Below are 22,470 nucleotides of genomic sequence, written 5' to 3'. Positions count from 1 at the left end.
TGTTGATAATCCTTCCTTTCCCTAACCCCTGCAGGCCAGTGGGTGGTTACAAGCCCAGAGCAATGCACTGCCCTTGTGGTCTGCCCATGTCCTGCCTTCACCTCTGTAAATAGACCTGTTATTAAACTCCCCTAAAATTCTCCTAATTTGAATGTGTCCTGTGTTACCTGCGGGACCCTCAGGAATACAATGTGGGAAAAGCATGATGAAGTGTTTGGGACATTGTGTGATGGTGGGAAGGAAACAGAGAAGAGAAGAGAAGGAAACAAGGAAACTAGTGTAAAACACAGTTGGAGAGAATAAGTTAGGCAGTCGCATGGAAGGATTATATGATTAGCATGATTACCAGGACCACAAGCACTTCGGTTTTCCCTCCTATCCTCCCTCAGGCACTTTTCAGGTCAGAGTTTCATTCTAGACCTGCGAGAAGAAGCAGTTGGGGATGGTCTCCTAGGTGGTAACCCCTCAGCCCTGGGAGTTTGGAGATGGGGGTATGAAGGTCTAAACCAGAGGCCGGTCAGCCTGCACGTCCCTCCTTCAACTCCTTCCCCCCAGCAGGTCTGGGGCGATTACCTTGTTTTCCTGCAGTCTCTTACCTGTATCCTTTGAGGGGGACATCTTTAAGAATTCAGTTTTCTGGATCTTAGAGAGGTAACGCTATGCACATACTGGGTAGTATGCATCACTGAGTGCTGTCTGGGGCAGAATCCTATAATCAAACCCATTTATATTCTGCAGTGAAACATGGGAGTTTTCAGGGGAAGTCAGATTAGTAAGCAATGGGTTCAAATTCTAAACAGGGAGCCCAACTGGTCCCCTAGGACAGGAGATGGCGCCTCACCTTAGAGGCTGAGCCGAAAGGGCTGGGTGGAGCTGAATGGTCCCCAAGTCCAAGACCCACGCTCTTCAGACACGCCTGCCTCTGGCCGCAGGCTGTTGATGCACTTCCCGGTGCTGTCTTGAGATTTGGAGACTCAAGTCTTAGGGTGGGACCTGTTGGTGTTGGTGACTGGTTGGCTCCCCAGGACTGCAGAAAGTATTTCAGATTTCCCTAATGGGTATGCATGATCTGTAATGAGCTTAGTTTCTGATAAATCCCTGTCTACCCCACATATCCCTCAGTTTTAAAGGTGTAGAAAATATCTCACGGTGGGTTGTGAAGAACCTAGCACTGGCCAGACACATAGTAGGTGCTCCGTAAACAATTCCTCGTCTTTCCTTCCCTCCTTCCCCTGTAGGTGTCCTAGGGAATTAAATTTAGTATAACTGTCTCATCTGCCTGGCAGCCTCCCTTTCTTTCTTCCCGGGAAATTGCCTGCCGCCTGGCATGTATTTACTTCCATCTGGGATTTTAAAATTCAGCTGAATAACAATCACCGTGAGGAAGACACTGGCTGGAAGAAACTACAGGAGAAATCATGGCTGTGGTTCCACTCGTCCACCTGAGCTGCTCGAGAAGATGAGAAGGTAGAGAAATAAAGCATCTCTATTTTCGGAAAGGTACACACAGAGGAAGAAAAATAAAGTGGTGTGCGGGCTATCTATAATAAATTTCAATTTGAGAGAGGTGCTGACCTGTAGCCAGCTAATATAATGGAAAAATTTGATTGTGCTGAATCTGGAGAAAGAAGAGGCCCAGAAAAGTTGTAACTGGGTGGACAGGGGGTGGGGTGCTGTTCCAAGGGGGCAGAGGTCGCTGTCACTCGGCAGCAGAACGGAATGAGTGACTGGATTTGGAAGTGGGGGCATACAACATTTTCACTGCAGATCCACGGTGTCAGTGGGTCGGGCCACCAGTGGCAGGATGGAGTCACAAAACATAAAGGGAAAGGCAGGAGGCCTAGACTGGAATATGGCATTGTGGTTAGGAGTCAGACAGACCCCATTAAAACTCTGAGTCTCTTCCTCTCTGGATGACCCTGAACCAAGTTTCTTACATCTCTGAACCACAATTTTCTCAGCTGAAAAAAAATATTGAATAATATTCTAAAGTCTGCCTTGCAGAATTAGTTTGAGGTTCAAAGTGATAAAGCAGGTAAAATAGCCTATTTGCCTGGAGCATTAAAAAGACTCAAGAGATTGTTCATTTTAGAGTTCACTTATCAGGGGAGCCTGGACTCTGCAGAAAGAAGGAGAGAATAGGAGTAAGGTGCCAATTATAGTGACTGAAGTGTGTGTTAAGAAACAGCCTCTCTTGGGGAGGACCTTCAAGATGGCAGAGGAGTAAGACGTGGAGATCACCTTCCTCCCCACAAATACATCGACATGTGGAACAACTCCTACAGAACACCTACTGAATGCTGGCAGAAGACCTCAGACTTCCCAAAAGGCAAGAAACTCCCTGCATACCTGGCCATGTGGTTGACATGGTCTTGGTGCTCTGGCCAGGTGTCAGGCCTGAGCCTCTGAGGTGGAGAGCCGAGATCAGGACATTGGTGCACCAGAGACCTCCTGGCCCTTAGTAATATCAGTTGGTGAGAGCTCTCCTAGAGATCTCCATCTTAACACTAAGACCCAGCTCCACTCAACGACCAGCAAGCTCCAGTGCTCTACACCCCAGGCCAAACAACTAGCAAGACAGGAACACAACCCCACCCATTAGCAGAGAGGCTGCGTAAAATCATAATAAGTTCACAGACACCCCAAAAAACACACCACCGGAAGTGGTCCTGCCCACCAGAAAGACAAGATCCAGCCTCATCCATCAGAACACAGGCACCAGTCCCTTCCACCAGGAAGCCTAAACAACCCACTGTACTACCTTTGCCACTGGGGGCAGACACCAAAAACAGTGGGAACTACGAACCTGCAGGCTGCGAAAAGGAGACCACAAACAGTAAGTTAAGCAAAATGAGAAGACAGAGAAATACACAGCAGATGAAGGAGCAAGGTAAAAACCCACCAGACCAAACAAATGAATAGGAAATAGGCAGTCTACCTGAAAAAGAATTCAGAGTAAAGATAGTAAAGATGTTCCAAAATCTTGGAAATAAAAGGGAGAAAATACGAGAAACGTTTAACGAGGACCTAGAAGAACTAAAGAGCAAACGAACAATGATGAACAACACAATAAATGAAATGAAAAATTCTCCAGAAGGAATCAATAGCAGAATAACTGAGGCAGAAGAAAGGATAAGTGACCTGGAAGATAAAATAGTGGAAATAACTACCGCAGAGCAGAATAAGAAAAAAGAATGAAAAGAATGGAGGACAGTCTCAGAGACCTCTGGGACAACATTAAATGCACCAACATTCGAATTATAGGGGTCCCAGAAGAAGAAGAGAAAAAGAAAGGGACTGAGAAAATATTTGAAGAGATTATAGTTGAAAACTTCCCTAATATGGGAAAGGAAATAGTCAAATCCAGGAAGTGCAGACAGTCCCATACAGGATAAATCCAAGGAGAAGCATGCCAAGACACATATTAATCAAACTATCAAAAGTCAAATACAAAGAAAAAATATTAAAAGCAGCCAGGGAAAAACAACAAATAGCATACAAGGGAATCCCCATAAGGTGAACAGCTAATCTTTCAGCAGAAACTCTACAAGCCAGAAGGGTGTGACAGGACATATTTAAAGTGATGAAAGGGAAAAACCTACAACCAAGATGACTCTACCCAGCAAGGATCTCATTCAGATTTGACAGAGAAGTTAAAAACTTTACAGCCAAGCAAAAGCTAAGAGAATTCACCACCACACCAGCTTTACAACAAATGCTAAAGGAACTTCTTTAGGAAGGAAACACAAGAGAAGGAAAAGACCTACGATAAGAAATACAAAACAATTAAGAAAATGGTAATAGGAGCATACATATTGATAATTACCTTAAATGTAAATGGATTAAATGCTCCAACCAAAAGGCATAGACTGGCTGAATGGATACAAAAACAAGACCCATATATATGCTGCCTACAAGAGACCCCTTTAGACCTAGGGACACGTACAGACTGAAAGTGAGGGGATGGACAACGATATTCCATGCTAATGGAAATCAAAAGAAAGCTGGAGTAGCAATTTTCATATCAGACAGAATAGACTTTAAAATAAAGACTATTACAAGAGACAAAGAAAGACACTACATAATTATCAAGGGATCAATCCAAGAAGAAGATATAACAATTGTAAATATTTATGCACCCAACATACGAGCACCTCAATACATAAGGCAAATGCTAACAGCCATAAAAGCGGAAATTGACAGTAACACAATCAAAGTAGGGGACTTTAGCACCCCACTTCACCAATGGACAGATCATCCAAAATGAAAATAAATAAGGAAACACAAGCTTTAAATGACACATTAAACAACATGGACTTAATTGATATTTAAAGAACATTCCATCCAAAAACAACAGAATACACTTTCTTTTCAAGTGCTCATGGAACATTCTCTAGGATAGATCATATCTTGAGTCACAAATCAAGCCTTGGTAAATTTAAGAAAATTGAAATCATATCAAGAATATTTTCTGACCACAAAACTATAATACTAGATATCAATTACAGGGAAAAAAACTGTAAAAAATACAAACACATGGACGCTAAACAATACACTACTAAATAACCAAGAGATCACTGAAGAAATTAAAGAGGAAATCAAAAAACACCTAGAAACAAATGACAATGAAAACACAACAACCCAAAACTATGGGATGTAGCAAAAGGAGTTCTAAGAGGGAAGTTTATAGCAACACAATCCTACCTCAAGAAACAAGAAACATCTCAAATAAACAACGTAACCTTGCACCTAAAGCAATTAGAGAAAGAAGAACCAAAAAACCCCAAAGTTAGCAGAAGGAAAGAAATCATAAAGATCAGGTCAGAAATAATTGAAAAAGAAATGGAGGAAACAATAGCAAAGTTCAATAAAACTAAAAGCTGGTGCATTGTGAAGATAAACAAAGTTGATAAACTATTAGCCAGACTCATCAAGAAAAAAAGGGAAAAGACTCAGATCAATAGAATTAGAAATGGAAAAGGAGAAGTAACAATTGACACTGCAGAAATACAAAGGATCATGAGAGATTACTGCAAGCAACTATATGCCAATAAAATGGACAACCTGGAAGAAACGGACAAATTCTTAGAAAAGCACAACCTTCTGAGACTGAACCAGGAAGAAATAGAAAATATAAGCAGACCAATCACAAGCACTGAAATTGAGACTGTGATTAAAAATCTTCCAACAAACAAAAGCCCAGGACCAGATGGCTTCCCAGGAGAATTCTATCAAACATTTAGAGAAGAGTTAACACCTACCCTTCTCAAACTCTTCCAAAAGATAGCAGAGTGAGGAACACTCCCAAACTCATTCTATGAAGCCACCACCACCCTGATACCAAAACCACACAAAGAAGCCACAAAAAAAGAAAACTACAGGCCAATATCACTGATGAACATAGATGTAGAAATCCACAACAAAATACAAGCAAACAGAATCCAACAGCACAGTAAAAGGATCATACATCATGATCAAGTGGGGTTTATCCCAGAAATGCAAGGATTCTTCAATATACACAAAGCAATCAGTGTGATACACCATATTAACAAATTGAAGAATAAAAAACATTTACTAATCTCAATAGACGCAGAAAAAGCTTTCGACAAAATTCAATACCCATTTATGATAAAATCCCTCCAGAAAGTAGGAATACAGGGAACTTACCTCAACATAATAAACACCATATATGACAAACCCACAGCCAACATCGTTCTCAATGGTGACAAACTTAAACCATTTCCACTAAGATCAGGAACAAGACAAAGTTGCCCACTCTCCTCACCACTATTATTCAACGTAGTTTTGGATGTTTTAGCCATAGCAATCAGAGAAGAAAAAGAAGTAAAAGGAATCCAAATTGGAAAAGAAGAAGTAAAGCTGTCACTGTTTGCAGATGACATGATACTATACATAGAGGATCCTAAAGATGCTACCAGAAAACTACTAGAGCTAATCAATGAATTTGGTAAAGTAGCAGGATACAAAATTAATGCACAGAAATCTCTTGCATTCCTGTACACTAACGATGAAATCTGAAAGAGAACTTAAGGAAACGCTTCCATTTACCATTGCAACAAAAAGAATAAAATACCTAGGAATAAACCTACCTAAGGAGACAAAAGACCTATATGTAGAAAACTATATGACAGTGATGAAAGAAATTAAAGATGATACAAACAAATGGAGAGATATACCATGTTCTTGGGTTGGAAAAATCAACATTGTGAAAATGACTCTACTACCCAAAGCAATCTACAGATTCAATGCAATGCCTATCAAACTACGAACGGCATTTTTCACAGAACTAGAACAAAAAAATCCACAATTTGTATGGAAACACAAAAGACCCCAAATAAGCCAAAGCAATCTTGAGAAAGAAAAATGGAGCTGGAGGAATCAGGCTCCCTGACTTCAGACTGTACTACAAAGCTACAGTCATCAAGACAGTATGGTTCTGGCACAAAAAACAGAAATAGAGATCAATGGAACAGGATAGAAAGCACAGAGATAAACCCATGCACATATGGTCACCTTATCTTTTATAAAGGAGGCAAGAATATGCAATGGAGAAAAGACAGCCTCTTCAATAAGTGGTGCTGGGAAAACTGGGCAGCTACATGTAAAAGAATGAAATTAGAGCACTCACTAACACCATACAGAAAAATAAACTCAAAATGGATTAAAGACCTAAATGTAAGGCCAGACACTATAAAACTCTTAGAGGAGAACATAAGCAGAACACTGTATGACATAAATCACAGCAAGATCGTTTTTGACCCACCTCCTAGAGAAAGGGAAATAAAAACAAAAATAAACAAATGGGACCTAATGAAACTTAAAAGCTCTTGCACAGCAAAGGAAACCATAAACAAGATGAAAAGACAACACTCAGAATGGGAGAAAATATTTGCAAGTGAAGCAACTGAAAAAGGATTAATCTCCAAAATATATAAGCAGCTCATGCAGCTCAATATCAGGAAACAAACAACCCCATCCAAAAATGGGCAGAAGACATAAATAGACATTTCTCCAAAGAAGATACACAGATTGCCAACAAACACATGAGAGGATGCTCAACATCACTAATCATTAGAGAAATGCAAATCAAAACTATAATGAGGTATCACCTCTGACCAGTCAGAATGGCCTCATCAAAATGTCTAAAAATAATAAATGCTGGAGAGGGTGTGGAGAAAAGGGAACGCTCTTGTACTGTTGGTGGGAATGTAAATTGATACAGCCACTATGGAGAACAGTATAGAGGTTCCTTAAAAAAGTAAAAATAGAACTACCAAATGACCCAGCAATCCCACTACTGGGCATATACCCTGAAAAAACCATAATTCAAAAAGTGTCATGTACTACAATGTTCATTGCAGCACTATTTACAATAGCCAGGACATGAAAGCAACCTAAGTGTCCATCGACAGAGGAATGGATAAAGGAGATGTGGCACATATATACAATGGAATATTACTCAGCCATAAAAAGAAACGAAATTGAGTTATTTGTAGTGAGGTGGATGGACCTAGAGTCTGTCATACAGAGTGAAGTAAGTCAGAAAGAGAAAAACAAATACCGTATGCTAACAGGTATATATGGAATCTAAAAAAACAAAACAAAACAAAAACTGTTTTTTTTTTTTTCTGAAGAACCTCGGGGCAGGACAGGAATAAAGACACAGATGTAGAGAATGGACTTGAGGACACGGGGAGGGGGAAGGGTAAGCTGGAACGAAGTGAGAGAGTGGCATGGACATATATACACTACCAAATGTTAAATAGATAGCTAGTGGGAAGCAGCTGCATAGCACAGGGAGCTCAGCTCGGTGCTCTGTGACCACCTAGAGGGGTGGGATAGGGAGGGTGGGAGGGAGATGCAAGAGTGGGGGGATATGGGGATATATGTATACGTGTATAGCTGATTCACTTCGTGAAAGTAACACACCATTGTAAAGCAATTATACCCCAATAAAGATGTTAAAAAAAAAAAAAGGAAAGAAAAGCCTCTCTCTCTCGTTGCCTGGCAGTTAAAGGCCAGGTGGGTTTCCAGGAGGATGCTCATTCCCTACAGAATACGATGTTTATTGCTGAAATTTTGTCTACCAAAGAAAGGTGAAGCAAGCTGTTTTTCAGGCAGGGTGTATCATACATACCAGGCAAAGGAGAGGAATCTTGGCTCGCCTGCCCTGTAGGCTGTATATCCAAGCCCATCAGCAGCTAGACATCAATAAATTCAGCAAGGCTGCATTGTGTCTTATAATAGAAAGAGCCTGGATTTTGAGGGCAGAAAGGGAAAGGTTCAGATCTGGCTCACCATCTTTCAGTCTTTAATTTAACGCACGTTCACTGAGGCTGGCTAGTTCATGGTATGGCGGCGGCAGAGGATGGGAGGAGGGTGTACAGAGATTAACCGAAGCAGTCAGTATTTTCATGATGATCATGAAAGGAGAGGAAGATCGTTAAACAAATGCATGTGAAATGCTGTGCAAGTTCGGAGGTGGAGGGCTATACACAGGAGATTATGGAGTGTGCCAGCTTAAGATTCTCTATCCTAGAAGGTTTCCTGAAAGAGATGATACCTGGAAATAGTCTTAAGAGATGAAGAGGGTTTGGGATTGGGGATGGACAGTTTAAACAGTCAGAGGCTTTATCTTCCTGGAGACTCATTTCCCTGAATGTGAAATAGAGGTCACATCTATGTAACGGGGTCATTGCGGGCATTGACGTATTAGTACTTTGGAGATTGTGTTTTGCTGAATATCAGCAGCTGGGAACATTCACTTAAAAAGACTTTGATAATTGAAGGAAGAAGTGATATTTTAGTGTTATTGTACGAGTGCAGCTTTTTATAATTAGTGTGGTTAAATATTTTTATAGAATTATTATCCATTTGTATTTTTGCTTTGTGAACTTCCTGCTCTTGCCCTCGGCACCTGAAAGCTCAAGCTTTAGAAGTCATTGCCGTGCCTAGGAGAGTGATAGATAATACGAAATAAATGGGACAGAAGGAAGGAAGCATGAAGACTCATACCTTTAGGTGGTGAGGAGACTTATACACACGGGACCAAGTTACAGAACCGAATTTCTGTGAAACATCATGAGTTCCTAAATTGAAGAAGAATTTTGAGCTCATTTCCCCCTCACTACAAAGACAGTCTTTCAACTCAAATTATCACACACTCGCACTGGAATGATCTGCGGGCTCTCCAAGTGCAAGTCCTGCTGTGGTCCTGGAGACACCAAGATGGACAAGGCACTGCCTCTGCCTTGAGGATCATATTCTGATAGAGAAGACAAATATATGGGCAGATATTTTTAATATAGTGTCATATCTGCAAAGACAGGGCTGGGCCAGGGGCTGGAGAAAGAATTCTTAGTGCCCACCATGGGGGTCCAGAGAGGTCTTTTTGGAGAAGGGTCAGCCTGGCCTTGCAACTCAGCCTTACAGAAATTAGTACCAGAAATGTTTGGTTGCAAATGCTTTTCTCCAAGGTGGGATAGAATGCTGGTGAAATATTTTCCCCTGGAGGGCTGGACTCTGTTGTGAATAAGGGGCTGGGGGCATTTCACAAGGATTACTCTTCTCTTCCACCTGCCAGGGCCACAAGGGAACCTCTCTCAGCTCTGCAGTGTGAGGACCCACTAGGATTGCTGGAGCTAAAACCTGCAAAGGTGTGGTGGCCTCCCTAAGACACAGGCTACTCCCCCTCAGCCTCCACCGATTTGTCAAAATTACCATGCAAGTGTTCCCACCAGTTTCTGGCTTCAGATGCTTCTGTTCTCAGATGAGACTCTGCATTCACCTCTCTCTCCAGATCTTAGGGCCGTAGTTTCCCCGTAACCTCAGTTCTCTGATGGGTCTAACAGAAATCACTGATTCTCATGGTTCAGTTTTTTTCCTGTTGTAAAGATGGGAGTGACAACCTCTAAGTTCCCTTCAAGTTGAGCTGCAACCCAATTGTGCTATATTTGCACAGTGGAACACGTGTCCATAATGAAAAATAAGGAACTACTAATTCACTCATCAACACAGGATGAATCTTGAAAACTTTATGCTTATCAAAATAAGACAGACAGGAAAGAGGATGTGTTGTATGATTCCACTTGTATGAAGTTTACAAATAGGCAAAACTCATCTAGGAGGACAGAAATCAGAGGAGTGGCTGTCTCTGGGGGAGGGTCAGGAATTGAGTGGAAGAGAATATAAAAGAAGTTTCTGGTGCGACGGAAATATTTTGTATCTTGTTTGGGGTTGGGATATTGGTTATGCAAGTCCATATGTTTGTCAAAAATCATCTAACGGTACACTTAAGATGTATGCGTTTCACTTTATGTCACTTAATTAAAAAAAAAAAACTTGAAAAACAGATGTCATTTGAAGTCATGGGAATATAGGAGGTCTGCTAACGAGGGAGGGCGATGAGAAGCGAGTGGGTCAGAGCCCAGGGGCACCCCAAGGCTGAGAGGTGAGGAAGAGCAGAAAGCCTCAGGAAGGGGCCCGAGGAGAAGCAGCCCAGTCGCGTCTTCCATACAGTGATGCCAGGGCTTCTTCCAGATCCCTTATTCTCAGGGTCAGTGAAACAACTGTAGTGAAACGCGGAGCGGATCCTGCTTTAACAGAGTCCTGTGTCCACATCAAATCCCACTGGTTTGGGCTTCCCTGGTGGCGCAGTGGTTGAGAGTCCGCCTGCCGATGCAGGGGACACGGGTTCGTGCCCCGGTCCGGGAGGATCCCACATGCCGCGGAGCGGCTGGGCCCGTGAGCCATGGCCGCTGAGCCTGCGCGTCCGGAGCCTGTGCTCCGCAACGGGAGAGGCCGCAACAGTGAGAGGCCCGCATATAGCAAAAAAAAAAAAAAAAAATCCCACTGGTTTTTAGGTTCCCCAGGAAGTGGAAATCCGTGAATTGAGGACCGTGAGCCTCCTGGGTTGTTGTCTAAGCGAGTGTCTCCCTGTGTAGGTTACGTGGAGCCCTGGAGCACAGCTGCATTTTGCTGGGGTCACGTGGGGAGGAAGATGCCCGGGAAGCGAGGAACAGCTCTGATCCACTGCCTGGAGGACTCGGGGGTGGAGGTGTATGAATGCGCCTGACTTACCACCAGCTCTGAGTTAGTCATCAGACCCAGTTCAGCCCCTGCCCCGTGCAAGAGTCCGCTGCCTGATACACAGGAAGGGTGAGTAAGTGACTCTGTTGAATAAGAGAAAAGCAGAATGTGAATTCTATTCATAATCATTAATGGTGAGCCTCATGGAAATGTATGTCTTGTGTTGAGATATTAAGTAATGGTAATGATAAATCTATATTATACAACTCATAAATTATAGGTAGTGGCTAGGTAGATGGATGAATAGGTAGGTAGGTAGATAGATAGAGATTGAAGGTGAGAGAGCACGCTGAAATAGTTTTTACTTTTGGAGTGCAATCAAATATAGTCCAAAAGGAGACCGTTACCATAGTGAACGGGTTGGAGAGAGGTTAAGACTTGAGTGAGGTGAGGTGCTGTCGGTTCATCCAGGTGAGGCACTTGAAATGGAAATGAAGATAATGGTGAAGTTTCAAAGAATGTTAAGGAGGTTGACTCATGAGAGCAAATTACAGGAACATGTGACAAACGGCAGCTCTTTTGTAGAAACCAGGCTGTGAGTCTAGATAGAAGGTACAGACTAAGGCAAAATCCTTATCTGTGAGCAGATAGAGGGTTAGCTGATCACAAACAGAATCTATGTGTTAAGACTGGTCAGCAAGGATCCTTTGGCTGTCCGAGGTGAGATGCATGGACCAAAGATTCTGGGGAGGAAGAGGGGGAGTTTTGAGTGGTCACCCTGGACCACGTGGAGAGAACCTTTTCAGAGGATCATCAACTCCCTGATGAGAGCATTGATGAGGGTTATATTGCTTCCTCTGATTAGCTTCCAGGGGAAAAGAAGATGACAAAGTACAGTTTGGGGGAAGAAAAGTTTTATTTTGTAGAGGGGAAACAAACCCCTCAACAAGGGGTCCTCAACAAGAGGAGCCTGACACAGGTAAGAAAAGAAACGGGCAAGACACAGAAGTAACTTTTAGTGATGCTTGAAAAAACAAGAGAAAATCAAAGTGTAGAATAGTTACAAGCAAAGGAGGGAACAGAATCCACACATGGAACAAAGAGAGTCCCAGTTGTATACATTTCAAAGGTACGAATGAGTGGAGCCTGCAGACGAGCTGATACATGGAAGAAAGATGAAAGGAAGTACACCTGGACCTGAGCAGAAAGTCTGAGGTTTGGGGATGCCCAGGATAAGGCATTATCATGTACTTCCCTCTCTACACGCTAAGGGTGAACCTCAGCTGCTCTCTTTAAACAAGGATTGACTATGAATACAATTCAATTTAGCCGCTGTTTATCCATTGCCTACTAGATGCAATGCATTGTACTTAGGGCTATGGGAACTAAGGAGATGAATAAAGCATGGAGTCTGCTCTCTAAGAGCCCACAGCTGAGCTGGGGGACACATGTAAACAAGTGGCTCTAACAAGAACAGAAAATAAAATGACAGCTAAATAGAGCGCCCAGCAGCCCACTGTGAGCAATCCCTCAGGAGGAAATCTGTAATTCCAGCTGGGTGTGTTGGGGAAAATTCCCGGAAGGAGCTGTTGCTTGACCCATGTTAGGAAGGTTTTATCTGGAAGGAGGGAATGGGGTGGAACGTGGGCAGAGGAAACACCGTGAACAGAGGCAGGAAGGCAGGAAACTATGGGGTGTGCTCAACACGGCCGTCGGTTACTGTGCTTTGTCCTCAAGGTCATCCTCAATGACAGTGTCAGGAGGAATCTTTCCTCCTCCGCCTGCAACAGCACTTTCTTCCATAAGGCATCTCTCCCCAATATTAACATGCTCTGTTGACTTGTCTTCTGCATCTCACTCAGAATTTTTGCTTCTGAGGGTAAGGACCAGGCTCCACTCACCCCTTTATTCTCTAACTGGCGTAGTTCCCAGCACAAGGCTGGTGCTCAAGGACTCTAAGGAAGACCATGACAGAGTTGATCTTGCATTCAGTAGGCAGTTATGGAACAGCAAAGGTTTTGCATATTTTTGAAAGACGTCTTGAACAATTTGGTACCACTTCTATGAGAGAGGAAGTGGAAGAGGTATAGGATGAGTTGTCTAGAGGAGAGGGCAGTGATGGTGTCTCTGGGGTGAGGAGTGGTGAGACGGTGTGTCACTTATCGCTAGGGTTAATCATAGAGAACTCATGAAGGTGAGCCAACCTGAGAGCAGAATGGAATTTTGCTTGGATTTCTTGATCAGAGTAAGCCAAAACGAGTTCACCTTAATAACTGGTGATCTTTCTTTTCAACACGATTGAGCACATCCTCATAGGTGATGAATCTGCATATGTAATATTTTCCCCGTCACTTATTGTCAGATGTGCTTCACTTTTGCAAGCAGCTCTTTTCTTTTCTGGGTTAGTTTCCACCTCGTGCAGTGGTGATACCCAAACACTCACCTCCAAGAAGAAGCATCCCACCGTTTCTTCATCTCCGTCAGAGCTCCCTTTGCACTTTGTGTCTGTAACACGTTCTCTGGAAATGGTCTGGAAGGACCCAAACACTCACCTCCAAGAAGAAGCATCCCACCGTTTCTTCATCTCTGTCAGACACTTTGTGTCTGTAACACGTTCTCTGGAAATGGTCTGGAAGGGAAAGGAGAGATCACTGGGCTAAATGTTCATTTAAAAAAATTGGAATATAGTTGATTTACAATGTTGTGTTAGTTTCAAGTGTACAGCAAAGTGATTTCAAAGTGATTTCAAGTGTACAGCAAAGTGATTTCAAAGTGATTTCAAGTGTACAGCAAAGTGATTTCAAAGTGATTTCAAGTGTACAGCAAAGTGATTTCAAGTGTACAGCAAAGTGATTTCAAAGTGATTTCAAGTGTACAGCAAAGTGATTTCAAAGTGATTTCAAGTGTACAGCAAAGTGATTTCAAAGTGATTTCAAGTGTACAGCAAAGTGATCTATATGTATAGATATATACGTACATATATATATTGTTTTCAGATTCTTTCCCCTTGTAGGTTATTACAAAATATTGAGTATATTTCCCTGTGCTATACAGTAGGTCCTTGCTGGTTATCTGTTTTATATCTGATAGTGTGTATATGTTAATCCTAAACTCCTAATTTATCCTCCTCCCTCTTTTCCCTTTGGTAACTGTAAGTTTGTTTTCTATGTCTGTGGGTCTATTTCTGTTTTATATATAAGTTCATTTGTATCATTTTTTTAGATTCTACATATAAGCCATGTTACATGACACTTGTCTTTCTCTGACTCACTTCACTTAGTATGTAATCTCTAGGTCCATCCATGTTGCTGCAAATGGCATTATTTCATTCTTTTTTTATACAATGGAATATTACTCAGCTATAAATGTTCATTTCACAGTAGCAAAATGAGACTTTGACTTTTTAATTAACTTGCCTAAAATCCCACAGGCTGTTAACAGCAGAGCTGAGCATAAAGATGCAAGTGAACAGACCCAGTCATTCAAAACTTAGTCAACCCAGTGGGTCTTCACTAAATGATGATGACAGTGGTGTTCATTAGATCAAGGTATAATTTGGTGTCATCCACCATCAGAAAGAAGGCTCCGAGCAGATGATTTTTTTATGTGATTGTATATATGTTTATCAGTCGCACAATGTGCAAGAAGAAGGAAGAGAGGAACTGACATTTTCAACCACCTGTTTTATTTCATACATTATGTCAGGAAAGTTACAGGCATCATTTTATTCTTGCAGCCAGCCTGTGAATTAGACATTATTCCAGTTTCCAAATGAAGCGAATACTTAGAAACAGTAATCAACTTCCCCTGGGTCACACTAGCAAGTAATGGGGGCAAACTCAGCTTTGTCAGATCCCCTAAACCTCTGCCTCTCAGATCACAGATTCTTTGAGGTGTCATACAGGTGTTAAATCATAATCCCGCCTCACAAGAGTCCTAAAGAAGTCTTGAGAAAGGAGTCGCTGGCTCTGACAGGTTATGGGTGTGTGTTGAAGCTTGGTCCCATCTTCTGCCATTCCCATACTCCCTTCTGGGATGTGAATCTCGCGTTGCCTCTGTCAGTATATATCAAACGTGGGCTTTCTCCTAACTGGGCTGATGCCCCAAGAATGTAAAGTTCTTCTTCTCGGAATGATGTAGAAAGTTCAAACTGCACGTTTTGTGGCTGCGTCTTTTTGCCGTCTTTCAAAGGTTCTAGGTCTGTTGCTGTTTGTGACACTGCAGCTCTGCACGGATGCTGGGGAGGTCGTATTTTTTCGTTTTTGCCGCGATGCCTTCAGCAGCTGCCTCTGTTGAAGCCACAATCTGCCTCCTCCTCCGAGCTGACGAAGTGTGAAAAGTTTTTCAATATCCCTGGCCTTTGAGGTAAAAGAATTTCTCTCAGTCAGGGCAACCCGTTACTGTCCCAGTACCCAACCGCTGTTCCCCATGACGGCCATTCTGGGTCACTTTCTCCCTGGCACATCCCAAGTCTCCCTGGCACATTTGGGTTTTGAAGTATATATATGGGTTTTCAAAGAACCTCAGGCATAAATATTTCTGCGGAAAATAGGAATGATTTCATGAGTGTGAAAGTAGTTTATAAATGAAGCGGGTGGTATCAAGTTGCCATTGCTCTGGAGGACAGGGAGTCAGGTCATTTACGCTTCCCCGCAAATGTTGTTCTGTTACAGTGCACTGCTGGGCTACATTACTTTTCTTTGAGCCTTTTAATGTATTTTTGGGAGAGGGCTGGTCAGTGAAATGACGGATGGTGAGTTCTTGCAGAAAGGCAGGCTTGCCCCGGGAAAGAGGTGCTCGCCACTTCTGAATTCAGACTGTAAACGGCAGCGGGCATTTGACTGCTAAGGCTTCTGGTCACATCTGGCAGCGTGATGCATGAGACCCCAAGCTGCAGTAAAAGGAAAGTAGATTGCAGCTCGCCTGGTCACCTGAGGTTGATAGTGGAGCTTGGCAAGGGGGTGGGGTGCGAGCAGCCAGGGGTCTGGGAATGGTGCCAGGAACGGAAGCAGTGGTCACCTGCTGAAACAAGGAGGAATGGGACCCGTTTGCTTTTCTTCTACAAAAATAGAAATTGACCTGAGAACTGCATTCCAGAGCACCAGAGTCAAATCAGGAGGCATCACAGCAAACACCTCAATTTGCTTGTTTGCCAGTAGGGTTTCACTGAGTATTCACATCTTCAAGAGGTGACTTGGGGATGACGGGGGTAAAGAGAACACCGACAGAAGGGGCTTCAAGTCCCACCATCTGTGGACTGAGCAAGGGGCTCGTATCTATTTTCTACATTGTGGCTCCAAGGAAGGTTTTGCTTCATCTGAAAAATGGTTTGCTGCTTCTGAAGACAGTTTGAAAACTACCAATTTTGTCCAGAATACCTAGAGTAGCTTTGAAACCCTGCAGACACTTCCTGAATCTACAGAAAGCATTAGATAACTAATGAGGACCGACTGTATAGCACACGGAACTCTACTCAGTGCTCTGTGGTGACCTCAATGGGAAGGAAATCCAAAAAAGAGGGGATATATGTATATGTATAGCTGATTCACTTTGCTGTACCGTCGAAGCTAACACAACACTGTAAAGCAGCTCTACTCCAATAAAGATTAATTAAAACAAACAAACAAAAAAGTTAAGCATGAAAAGATTAAAACTGGGATTCAAAATAAAATAACATTTTTCAGTTAAAAAAAAAAAAAGACATCCAATAGAAGGGGTGCTAGAGTGATAGGGTCTGTCTTAGGGCAGTTTCTTCCAAGAAAGACACTTCAGGACAAGGATCTGAGTGCAAGGGATTTTCGAAGGAGAGCCTACAAGTAAAAGCATTGGTGGAGGGTGGAGGGTGCAAGATAGGGAAGGGGTAGGAGGGAGGCAAGGCTGAAATTTCAGGAGGAGTCCCGGCCTCGGCCTGATCCCACAGGGAGCTCTGGAGCAGAAGAGGAGGCGGCGTGACCTCCCGTCTGGGAATGAGGAGGGTCATCGTGTGGCCGTGGGAAGGCTCCTTGGCCGCTCAGGACAGGTTCCCTCTCCTGCAGATCAGGGGGACTGGCCGGCATGACCTCTGAGGCCCCTGGGAGCCCTCGCTTCCTTTGACCTTGGGGCAGCAGGGTACCATTCACCTGTTGTTCAGACTCCAGCTTTATATTCATCACTTACTGTACAGAACTCATCTCAGACTTTGCAGTGTATAAGGTGCAGTTCTGGGCACTGTGGAAATAAGAAAGGTGATGGGGGTAGAACAGCCATTTACACTGAGATTTCACATCTGTTTGTTCATTTAATCCTCACAACAGCTTGCAAGGTAGGCAACTCCCCTCATGCTCCCCGTCTGGCTGGCGGCACCAGCTTGGGGCAAAAACATATTGATGTTTCTTAAGTTTTTTGAGTCACTGCTCTAGGATTTAACTACCAGATTTGAAGAATTGCTGTCTTCCTCTCAAGGTCTCCCTGTGCCCTAATTTGCTAAAAGTTCTAAAATTCACAAAGAACATTTCACTTTGTCTTCACCACATCTCTGTTGATGAGGTACCCAAGGAATAGGGCCTTTAATTTTTTTTCTTTCATTGGAATGTGGACATTTTGGGGTCACTGATAACATTTGCTTCCTGCAGTTGGGGAGCATTAATTATCTGTCGGAAAATTACTACTGAAGCTCTTTGGTTTCATATCAGGAAAACCCACCACCTATTGTTCTGCTGAATGGAGCACTTGGCCTTTTTTTTTTTCTTCTTTGCGGTACGCGCGGGCCTCTCGCTGTTGTGGCCTCTCCCGTTGCGGAGCACAGGCTCCGGACACGCAGGCTCAGCGGCCATGGCTCACTGGCTCAGCCGCTCCGCGGCATGTGGGATCTTCCCGGACCGGGACACGAACCCGTGTCCCCTGCATCGGCAGGCAGACTCTAAACCACTGCACCACCAGGGAAGTACCACTTGGCCTTTTGATGTAAGTTGAGCGTGTCTTTCTCCTGACCCAGCCCTTGGAGAATTACTCCTCCTAAATGTGGATTTGTGCTGGACTCTTGGTGTTCTCAACCTGCTCTATTTAAGTTGAGAAACAAATGCCAACAACAACGACTGCCCTGTCTGTCCTAGGCAATCAGATTCCATCCCGTAGGTGGAAGGAAGAACAGGGCGTGTCCTGAAGAAATGGGTGCTCCCTGCTTTCTCACATTCTGGTCAGAAAAGAAGCCAGCCTGAGCCAGATGTGGGCAGGGAGCTGGAGGGGACCTTCTTTCTGTGCACCAAGGAATGGCTGTCTGGTCTCTGAAGGAGGGATTGGCAGGGGGGTCTCATCAGTGAGGATTGGATGCCTCCTCCACCAGGAAGGCTGCCAGCTGTGAAATGAAATCCCAAGTTTGAGTTAACAGTTGTGAGACCCAGGAACAACCTCGGGAGAAACATACGCCACTCGTTGCTTTCTGTTGGCTATTCCTCTAGCATGGAGTAAGGTTTGCCAAATCCCAGGCAATGTTAGAAACCGGCGGGGTAGTGGGTGCGGAGAAGTGAACAGAGAAGATTGTGCCCAAGCTTAGAACAAACCAGGATACTTTCTGTAAAAGAAATTGTGGAGTAATGACAACTTGGACCGTGAATGGCTGGAGAAAGAAGAAATATCTGCAACCAGAGCGGGTTAGTAGAACCATTAAGCAATGCTTGGAGAGCCATAGTCATTTCGGAGAGGGGGCAGCCCCAGGAGAAAGACCGGATGCTTTGTCGATTCACAGTCATGGGGGTGGCAGTTTCTCTAACTTGAATATTAAAGGAAATATGTCTTTGATGTCTTTCCCAGGATAGTGAAGTGGAACAAAGCAATAATATTTTTGAGTTAGGAGTAACAGTGACACTTATTACATGCCATATGTTTTGTTTTACATTTATTAGCTCATTTAATCATCATAAGAATCCTATGGGGAAACTGAGGCACAGAGAAGTTAAATGACCTGCTGAGATCTGCAAGTGATCAAGGTGGGCATCAGTTGCATATACAGCTATTTTCTCCTTCTATATAATAGTTGAGGATTCTGAGTCCTCTAACCCATTTGATAAATTACCAGAGGCGAGCTGGGATTTGAGGCCTGATCGTGTCTTCAGATCTGTGCTCTTTTCTCTCCTTCTGCATCGTGAAAGGAATGAACGGAATCAGGTCCTTCTATTCTGTCCTGTGTCCACTTTGTTGTTGGGGACTTTTCTGTCTTGTCTACACGTCCTAGTCCCTATGGCTTCTAAACCCATAGGATTTAAACCACACACATATATACACACGTGTTTCCGCATGCACGCAAACTCACACACATACATAGATACGCACACATGCACATATGCACTCACATATGTGCCCACCCATGCATAGACACATGCACATACACAGACGCGTATATTCAAATACATGTACACACATGTGCCCACACTTATGTGCCCACACATGCATACACACAGATGCACATACACACACACACACGCCCACACATGCGTATACACACAGAAACACACATCTCCTTTCATTGCTGAAATAGCACTACTCAGGCAGTGACAGGGAAGGTAGGCTGATTCACACTGTGGCTGACTTTGTTGGTTTTAGAGGATTTTTGAAACATTTGAAAGGATATTGTTGGTGGCAAATAGACATTTAAAAAATGTCAGGTCACCCTCAGAATGGACGCTCCTCCCGTAATAGACTTACGTTGGCCGCTTAACTGCCACACCACCTCCTACAGATGGGCCCCCGCTCCTTGTCTAGACATTTCAGACGGCTGAGAAGGGCGGCTCTCTCCTACAGAGACAGTGCTCCAGAGACAGCGCTCACGGAGATTACATGGAATTAGGTGATGGGCAGAGGGAGACCCTTCATTACACAGAGATCAGACAATCTACTGAATAAACTGTGGGGCTGGCGTGTCCTGGGGAAGGGAGCAGACGTGGATTTGGACCTCTGTTCTGTGCTGGCTGTGCAGCCTTCGCGTCTTTGACCTTGAGTGTCCTTGCCTAAGACGCATGGGGTCAGACTCCTAATTTCTGCGGATGGTGTGAGGGTTGGTGGTGCTCATTGTTGGGTCTAACCCAGTGCAGAGGGCATAGTCGGAGCTCAAAAAATAGCAGCTATAGTTACCACGATTTCTGCTTTTAAAAATTGAATAAAATGATCAACTTGCTCTTGGCAGTATTTGCCAAGTATCTTAGGACTGAAGGATTCCTGTGATCTCCTAAAAGTCGTCCTGGTTCTTCCCAGGTTTCAATCCAACCAGCCTCCACTGAGTACTTATGACGTGAACAGACATAATGTGAGTCCCATCTCCGGGCAACACGGAGCAGTCGACGCCCCCATTATGCACAAGGAACCTCCCATCTCTTGCTCCCGTGCTGCTGTGTGGTGGAACTTGGTCCTCTGGCCTCCCTTGTCTCTACCAGGCGCCAGATGGCTCAGCAGAGCCCTGGCAGGAACATCAGAACTTGGTTGGATTGCCACTTACCTCCTTGGTGGTGGAGGAGGAACATTGAGGACGTAGGAGTAACAGCCAGTTTGAGTTTGGGGCGGAGGTTCTTGACCCTGGCTGCATATGAACATCGCTTGGGGAGTCCTTAAGACCCCCAACACCCCCAAAACAAAATCCTATTCCAACTTAATCCGAATTTCTGGAAATGGCATCAGAGTGGCAGGGAAGGTAAAGCTCCTGGTGCTTCCCATGCTCCCAAGCTCGAGAACCGTGGGTCTGGAACCTGCAGATTCCACACACCACCATCAAGGCTACATTCCTCTATCCCACTGCTTCCCGACTTGCGTGATCAGGAGAATCCCCTAAGGTGTTTGTTTGTTAAGGGTCCCCCAGGCCTCTTCCTGTAGATTATAGTTCTTTGCATCTGGGGTGGCCCCTGAAACTTAGAGATTTAAAAAAAAAAAAAATGTATTTATTTTTTTATTTTTGGCTGCATTGGGTCTTCGTTGCTGCGTGCGGGCTTTCTCTAGTTGCGGCAAGCGGGGGCCACTCTTCGTTTCGGTGCGCGGGCTTGTCATTGCGGTGGCTTCTCTTGTTGCGGAGCACAGGCTCTAGGCACGTGGGCTTCAGTAGTTGTGGCTCGCAGGCTCTAGAGTGCAGGCTCAGTAGTTGTGGCACACGGGTTTAGTTGCTCTGCGGCGTGTGGGATCTCCCCAGACCAGGGCTCGAACCTGTGTCCCCTGCATTGGCAGGCATATTCTTAACCACTGCGCCACCAGGGACCAGTCATCTGGAAGCTGGTAAAGACTCAGGGGAACGTGTTTGCCACTGACGCCATTCTGCCCACACTGACGAGCTGCACCCGCTTTGTGTATTCCCGGGACATGGTTGTCCAGAGAGTCGGGTCCAAGCTCTTCTTTGACAAGAGGGACAAAACTGTGACTTTGACCTCCTGACGGTGAGTGAGGCAGCCAACGAGTCCCCTCAAGATGAAGGTAACTCCTTCAACTCGCCCCGTAACCTGGCCATGGAAGCAAACCTACATCAACCACCACTTCTGCCCACAGTACTTGAGGATGGGGAAGGAAAGATACCACTTCCCCACCCTAAACCCGTTTGTGGAGGACGACATGGATAAGAATGGGGTCGCCTCTGTGGCACACCGTCACCACAGGTGGAAGCTCGGAGTTGACACTGACCTCATCGTCCACTGTGAGCACGATGGCGTCATGACCGGCGCCAGTGGGGTTGTGTCCTTCATCAACATCAAGACCCTCAACGAGTGGGACTCCAGGCACCCTAATGGCGTTGACTGGCGTCAGAAGCTGGATTTTCAGTGAGGGGCCGTCATTGCCACCGAGCTGAAGAACAACAGCTACAAGCTGGCCCGCTGGACCTGCTGTGCTTTGCTGGCCGGATCCGAGTACCTCAAGCTTGGTTATGCGTCCTGGTACCACGTGAAAGACTCCTCATGCCACGTCATCCTGGGCGCCCAGCAGTTCAAGCCCAATGAGTTTGCCAGCCAGATCAACCCGAGCGAGGAGAACGCCTGGGGCATCCTGTGCTGCGTCATCGACACCTGCATGAAGCTGGAGGAGGGCAAGTACCTCAGCCTCAGGGACCCAGCAAGCAGGTCGTCTGTGTCTATAGCCTGCCCGACGGCACCTTCAGCTGGGATGAGGACGACGAGGAGGAGGAGGAGGAGGAGGAGGAGGAAGAAACCTAAACCAGACAGTGAGGTGGAGCTGGGGTCTGGGATTCTGCCGAGCCGGGGAGGGCCTTGGATACCTGGTGGAATGTTTGTCTGATTGCCGCTCTCTGCAGCTTGTCAGTTGGAATAAAGGATAAGTCTATTTCGTCTCTTAAAAAAAAACAGAGGGCTTCCCTGGTGGCGCAGTGGTTGAGAGTCCGCCTGCCGATGCAGGGGACACGGGTTCATGCCCCGGTCCGGGAGGATCCCACATGCCGCGGAGAGGCTGGGCCCGTGAGCC

The 22,470-nt window shown here is 44.7% G+C and overlaps 1 protein-coding gene across 12 annotated transcripts in view; it reads left to right on the top strand.

Annotated features, from left to right (window-relative positions):
* The window catches only part of LOC307176255 (uncharacterized protein), a 321,330-nt gene that overhangs the window by 128,042 nt on the left and 170,818 nt on the right, over positions 1–22,470 (top strand). For all 12 annotated transcript variants that reach the window (XR_013824654.1, XR_013824655.1, XR_013824656.1 and 9 more), the window contains one exon: positions 10,965–11,178. The gene's annotated coding sequence lies outside the window, so the exon portion shown is untranslated. The remainder of the gene's footprint in view (positions 1–10,964; positions 11,179–22,470) is intronic.

The sequence above is a fragment of the Stenella coeruleoalba genome (genome assembly GCF_951394435.1).
Source record: "Stenella coeruleoalba genome assembly, chromosome: 17".
Taxonomy (NCBI): Eukaryota; Metazoa; Chordata; class Mammalia; order Artiodactyla; family Delphinidae; genus Stenella; species Stenella coeruleoalba.
This window is presented reverse-complemented; position numbering and strand designations above follow the sequence as displayed.